Here is a 7,786-nt window from a genome sequence, read left to right on the forward strand (position 1 = left end):
GCACCAGCTAACCGGCAGGCTATGAGGAGAGTGTGAGTAATAAACTCCAATTAAATTTTATCACCATGTTTTAGGTGCTCTCGTATTTTTATATATTTTCCAGATAAACATTGGATCTGAGGATGTATATGCGCCATAGAAACCACATATCTTAGGAATTTTATATTACTGACTTATTTTAAAATCAATATCTGTTTTCGTGAACAAAGACATGTTTTCACTGAACTCATTGCATAACGTTGATGTAGGATATATCTTCAAAATATCTCTGTACCTGGATCTGCCCGTAGAAATTAAAGCTTGAGCACTTGGCTAAGGTTATCATGTGAAATATGGCAAAAGTCATCAATTAATTTAGGTTAACTTTATTGATATTTTATTTAATTATTGATGTTAAATTTTTTAAAAAATGATAATCTTTCTCTAAACTCAGTGTAAGAGATATTTTCATGGCTAACCCTTCGCACTCAGGATGTGGACCTAGTAAAAACGCGAGCATAAACCAGACAGAAATTATATTTCCTCTCTGTAATTTAACAAATTAGTCCCAAGTTCCGTGACATCGTTTTATCTGTAATCTTGTCCATTTAGCCTGACTCAGACTAACAGAAAGCAAAAATCTGTACATTATGCATTCCGAATACCACAAGTTCTCTCTTTGCTTTGTTCTGGCATCCCTCTGAGCCTCACTCTGGCACCAACTAAGATTTTCATTATACAGTCTGACTGAAAAGACCGGCCCACCATCCCCAGAGGTGCTGTGGTTAAACTAATGTGCTGAGCTGCTTGTAAGAGCTGGAAGAAGACCAGCTCGGTCAGCCGGACTCAGAGCTGCCAAGAACCGAGACCGATTCTGAATCTGTCAGTCCAATCTGAAACAAGAAGGAAGATTGAAATGGACTTGAACCTTCTCTGGTAAAACCTCGAAACCATTTGAGACTTTTGGATTAACTTCCTGCTCATTTTATGTTTCTCTCAGCATCAGTGCAGATGTGTAGCTTACTTTAGGGTGACACCAAAACCTACAAAGAGTATCAAAACAACCACAAAGACACCGGGTTGAGTTGCTGATCACTCTTTATTTTCACTACAGTCCATTTCTTTTGTGGACGTCTATGCACTTGAACATATTAGGGGACCAGGGAACCATTAAATCCGACAGGTTTTATAATCTGTCCGTATGCTCAGACATTCATAAAACTAATAACTGTGGTGAAGATGAAGAATTACTGCAATTTTGACATATTTCCAAAATGAAACTGGCTGTCAATCGACGTCCCTAACCGCCTCTGACAGGCGTAAATGGAATGAAGAACTGTGTCCTGAAGGAGTTTCAGGTGTGAACAGGAGAGGCAGGAGAGATTCTGCGGCATCAGATAATCCCAGTTATCAAACAGAGAAGACAATGAACTTTTTATTGATGTATTTTGTATTGATTATTGTCAACTACACATTATTAGGTTGTGATAACATTCGATGGGTGGATCGTTGGTGTAATAATTTGTCTTTGAGGTTCCCACAGACACAAACTCCTCACCACACACCTTCTTGACTCCTCCAGGGAACTGAAGATGAGCGGAGGGATGGAAATGTTAACTTAATAAAAGGGGAGAATCAATCATCTGTCCTGCCTAAAGCTGCGTATCCTTCCCAGAATGCACCGGGGCTGCAGACACAAGCCTTCTCTCTGTGTCGGCGTTCCTGCTGTCAGGAATCACATGACGGATGACTGCGTGGGAACATCGAACACGAGGATAACCTGAACACAACAGAAGTTCCCACATTTCCCAGGATTCCTTTCGAAAAAGACACATGAACATGATGCAGTCACCTCTGTGAGTCCAGAAATCTTCATCACATGTAGAATTCTGTGACCTCTGAACCACCATCGTCAATGGGAGCCTTTGTACGCTCGCCATCAATCCCAACCACTTCCTGTCATAAATATAGAGCTTCATTCATTTAGAAAAACGTTGAATCTAAATGTAATCCAGGCAAAGATCAGGCTGCCATCACAGCAGTTAAGTAATGTGTGAGGATGATTTCTAAAGGCAGGTCAGGTCACTGTTGCCAGGTAAAAAATAAACCCTGACTTTCTGTGGATCATCAGGACACAAGTCATCATCAGCAGAAAACAGAGAGATGTACAGTTACAGAGTGACGTCTGGCTTTACAACACCTACAAAGAACCCTAGAGGGAGACAAGAAAACCAGAGAGAGAACCAGAAAAAATGTGTCAGCTGGAGAACAATACAGCTCGTGAAAAATCACAGAAAGAACTCCAGAAAACCAGCAAGGAAGTAGATGGGAGCCAAAGTAACACCAACAGGGAAAATGCAAGAAGAACCAGGAAGTTAGAACATACCTCAGAAAAAAGACCAACATGGAGAGAACCAGGGAGAGAGCCTGACAGATAGAACAAATAAGCAAAAACTAGGGAGAGAACCGGAGAACTAAACCCAAGGAAAGACAACCACTGATTAGAAGATCCAATGATTGAACCAATTAGAAAACAGTGGAAATGTCACTGAAGGGACTGAGACCACTGAGACAACCAGTGAGAAAACCATAGAAAAACCAAAGGGAGAACCAGAAAAAAACAGTGGGGGAACCTCCTCCAGCTCTGCTCTCTCTCTCTCTCTCTCTCTCAGGTGTGTGCTGGCGCAGAAGGCTGCAGCAGGTGTGGGAAATTATTGATTTTACTGATCATTGATGGATTGTGTGCAGGTGGGAGCGGAGCAATAATGCTACTCCTGCTCCTCTTTATAATCAGATGCCACTCTGCTTTGGATGTGGGACTGTGAGCAACGAATAGTTAGTGCTTTGCACAGTTCAAATTTGCGCCACAGTTCTTATGCTCTCAGTAATCCTGTTCTCTTTGTTTAGTGTCGACTCCTGCCTGCTTCCGTTTCCGGACCTTCTGCTTGGTTTGCTTCGCCATCTATTCCCCTGGGATCTTCCTAGGAAACACCTGCTGCCAGCCAAACTTTGCCACCTGAGACGCCATTTCCACACAGACGGTCAAACACCTCGTGGAAGCCAGGATCTCCTGCCAGCCATTCCTCCGTTCCAGCCGTTCCACCGCTGGTCTGAACACCTGTTGGAAGGGTTCACTTACCTGGACTAGTCTAGCCTGGTCTCCCCCTCACTCTCAACTCTGCCCCTCTAAAGCAGTCAGTCAAGTCTCTGTTCCCGAGCATTACCAGACTACAGTTTAATTAATGTTAGTATTTACAGTTGTCTGTAGTTCGTATCCTGTAGTATTCTCTGATTAAATTTGTAGTGTTGTAAATAGCTATTCTTGTTCTGGGGTTAGTTATCTGAATTACTGTTAGTATTAGATTCTGGTATTTTAGTTTTTACGTATTATTTGGGATTCCTGCCTTGGTGTTACCAAACGAGGGTTTTCGTATTTCGTCTATTGTTTTTGTAATTATTCCACCAGCCCACTAGCGGGGCTTCCTCCGTCCTGTAGAGTCAGGTTAGATATCCTTCCGGTTCCATTTTTTGGTTTCCGGTATTCGGAGTTGTTGTTGTTCTTTTCTCATGTTGTAAATAAAGCATTGTAAAATGTTATTTGTGTCTGTAATCTCTTCCCTCTGCACTCACCGTAACAGCCACAGAAGAAGTGAGAAGTTCATTCACTTCTCTGGCTGCAGTTTCTTCCAGATGTTCTACAGACTGAAGTTCCTCTGGTGCTTCTCTACATGGACCAAAGCTGAGCTCATTCTGCTCAGAAACAAACAGAAACATGCAGCTCAGCCGTTTGGCCTGATGGAGACAGAAGACACTTCCTGTTGTGTTTGAATCACGTAATGCAGGAACGTGCAGAAATTATTTAGCTTTACGAAGCTTTGGTCCAGATGGAGATGATCACTCATGTATGCTTCTGTTATGTTTCGCTTTAGTTTACATCGTGTGAACATGGCTTATTATCGATGATCCGTCAATATTCACCATCTGAGCGGAGACTAAAGTCCTGACTTAAACCAACCAGAGACATGTTAGAGGACTAATTAGCAGCTGGAAGTGATAGAAATGGTCCTCTAATCCTTCACTTTTGTAAAAGAAAATACTTTATTGCAAGTAAAACTCTCCAATTCGAATCCATATTAACCCTGTAAAACCCACTGTTGCAAAAATACATCAGTTTTATTTTTTTGTTATTTTCAGTTATTTTTGCTCATTTATTTTCTCACAGATATTATCATTTTTATTTTTCCTCACTTTTTTCCCCTATATTGGGTATATAAAATAAAAACTAACAAATATATGTATATATATATATATATTATATATATATATATATATATATATATATATATATATATATATAAAAACTGTTATTAATATTGTTAGTTTTTTGCTCATTTTTTCTGTATCTGGGTTTCATTTTCTTTGTATATTTGGGTCTTACAGGGTTAAGTAAAATGCAGACGTATCAACACCTACGTTAGAGTGAGTTTTAATTTCTTAGTCCACTGGTTTCCAAAGTAAGGCTTGGTCCCCCTCAAAATTGTCAACAGTTAAACTTCAATGGCCATGTCATGATCAACAGAAGAAAAGAAGGAACAAAAATCCAATCTGCAAATTTGTAGAATTCTCTAGACTTTTCCCACATTGTTTTTGTGAAGGACTGGATCGTTTCACCTCCTGGGGCCTCAAAGATTTATAAACTCAAGCCATCTGAGAAAGAATCCATGGTTCAATCTGTAATGTTTTATGGTTTTATGGCGAAAATCTTCATCTACAAAGCAACTAAAGCTGCCAGATAAATGTAATGAAGTTCACTTGTCTGTCAATCAAAGGTACACCTTCAGGAGTCTGCCAGGAAGACAGAGTAAGTCAATGCTTGTTTCCATCGTTTATGACCCTCAGTAGATATATCACAGCATAAAACAAACTTTAACCAGTTCAGAACCATCATTCCTGATACAGTAAGCAGCTTTACACCTTGTTCTCACTAGAAGACCTGAAGTTCTTCCTGTTTTCCATGAAGAGACAGAGCCGAGTGAACAAGCTGCTGGGTCGTCTGCAGTGAGTCCTCCTAATTATCACCACGTTTGGCTTCTGATACAGAAGAACGTCTGCTGACCTGTGGACTGCCATTTTTTATTCAGTTCAGGAAATGGATCCGCCTTCTGTTCAGACCTAGCGGACAGAATATCTTTCATAGCAGCTGGACAGGCTTTAGTCTAGACTACTGGCATCAGCTCCCAGGGTTTTTTGGCTAGTGACCTCTTAGAATGAGGTCATGTCTGCTTGTAACCTCTCAGCACAGATTATAGTGGGATTTCTCTTCTCAGATTGTCTTTGGGTTTGTAGATGTCCGAGGAGGGGAAAATATCAAGTTTAAAACATGAGAGGAAATATTTTCTTTTCTGTCATCATCATTTTGGTCATCCAGTCCTCAAAACGATATGTTCTCCTCAAAAAGAACCCCTATTACACAGATCAGTTTGAAAAGCTATAAAATCACAAGAACAACAAATAGTCCTTGTCCTACATGTTTAACTTGCAGTTTTCTGGACCAGAAATTGACTAACTCCAGCTGCCTAGCTGACTTTTTCCAGACTCATGACGAAGCATCACAATAATCCTGGTAATGATTTTCAGTTACCAGGGACAGACACTGGTCTCTGCAGTCCACACCCAAACATCTCAGCAGATCTTGTACCACTTTACATTAGTTTTCTCCAGCACACAGTAGTTCAACCAAACTCTAGAAGTTACCTGAGGTTTCCATTCAAACCCGTTTTTTGAAACAATCAAGATGTGCTTGAAGTGCAGGCTTTCAGCTTTAATTTGAGGGTATTTACATCCAAATCAGGTGAACGCTGTAGGAATTACAACACATTTCATATGAACCCTCCACCTTTTTCAAGAACCAAAAGTAATTGAACAATTGGCTGCTCAGCTGTTCCACGGCCAGGTGTGTGTTATTCCCTCATTATTTCATTTACAAGCAGCAGATAAAACGTCTAGAGCTCATTTCAGGTGTGGCATTTGCATTTGGAATCTGGTCAACTCTCAATATGAAGTCCAAAGAGCATCATGATCAGTGAAGGAAGCCGTCATTAGGCTGAAAAAACAAAACAAACCCATCAGAGAGAGCAAATCAACTGTTTGGTAGATTCTTAATAAGAAAGACCGACCTGGTGAGCTCAGCAACACCAAAAGATCTGGAAGACCACAGAAAACAAGTGTGGTGGACAACAGAAGAATCCTTTCCCTGGTCAAGAAAAACCCTTCACAACAGTTGGCCAGATCCAGAAAACTCTCCAGGAGGTAAAAGTTAACAACTAAGAGAAGACTTCACCAGAGTGACTACAGAGGGTTCACCACAAGATGGAAACCATTGGTGAGCCTCAAAAACAGGAAGGCCAGATTAGAGTTTACCAAAAAAACATCCAAAGGAACCTGTGAAGTTCTGGAACAACATCCTACGGATGGATGAGACAAAGATCAACTTGGACCAGAATGATGGGAAGATAAAAGTCTGGAGAAGAGAAGAAACTGCTCAACATCCAAAGATACCGGCTCATCAGTGAAGCATGGTGGTGGTAGTATCATGTCCACCTCATCAGTGAAGCATGGTGGTGGTAGTATCGTGGCCTCCTCATCAGTGAAGCATGGTGGTGGTAGTATCATGGGGTGGTCATGTATGGCTGCCAATGGAACTGGTTCTCTGATATTTATTGATGATGTGACCGCTGACAAAAGCAGCAGGAAGAATTCTGAAGCAATATTATCTGCTCATATTCAGCCAGATGCTTCAGAACTCATTTGATGGTTCTTCATGGTGCAGATGGACAATGACCTGAAGCATTCTGAGAAAGCAACCAAAGAGTGTTTTAAGGTAAAGAAGTGGAAGGTTCTCCAATGGCCAAGTCTATCACCTGACCTGAATCCAACTGAGCTGCATTTCACTTGCTGAAGACAGAAGTGAAGGGAAAATGTTCCAAGAACCAGCAGGAAGTGAAGACAGCAGCAGTAGAGGTCTGGTAGAACATCACCAGGGACCAAATCCAGCACCTGGTGATGTCTATGGGTTCTTCAAGCACATCTTGATTGTTTCATTTCAAATCCATTGTGGTGTTTTACAGAAAAGAAATGCTGAAAATTGTGTCATTGTCCAAATATTTATGGTCCTAACTGTATATCCAGATTCATTCATGCTGACCACTATGAGGTGGTAGATAATAGTGGTTTCATAGATATATTACACATGAAGAACCAACACAGCCGTAACTGTAAGTTATGTAAAAATAATTCCTGATTTCATGAGTTAGCAGCTTCATCTTCACTCTGTGGCATGAAAGGTTTGATATCTAGTAAAAGAAAAGTCTAAATCCTCAGTTTACGAAGACTCAAACCTCCCGGTTCTCATGAGATGAAAGATTCAGGAAAACAATCTGTACAACCATGAAAACATTCCACGGACATTGTGCATCGTAGGAAATCTACACATCTGACTGCTGACATGAGCTACCTTAGAACATGAAGAACATGGATATTCCTTCCACTGGACCTGTAGGACAGCTGCTGCATTACAAACATGGTGTGGCACAGAAACTATTCATCTGGAGTTAAAATGACATTTTCAGGGTTCAGCCAACACCCTAAACTGTAGTGGAGAACTCACAGCTGTTTCCTGGCTGCATGAAGCAGGAAGTCCAACTCTAAAACATTACATATGATTGTCTAAACCAGAGGTGTCAAATTCATTTTAGTTCAGGTTCCACATTCAACCCAGTTTGATCTCCAGTGGACCGGACCTGTTTTT

Source organism: Amphiprion ocellaris, chromosome 4, assembly GCF_022539595.1.
Source record: "Amphiprion ocellaris isolate individual 3 ecotype Okinawa chromosome 4, ASM2253959v1, whole genome shotgun sequence".
NCBI classification, from domain to species: Eukaryota; Metazoa; Chordata; class Actinopteri; family Pomacentridae; genus Amphiprion; species Amphiprion ocellaris.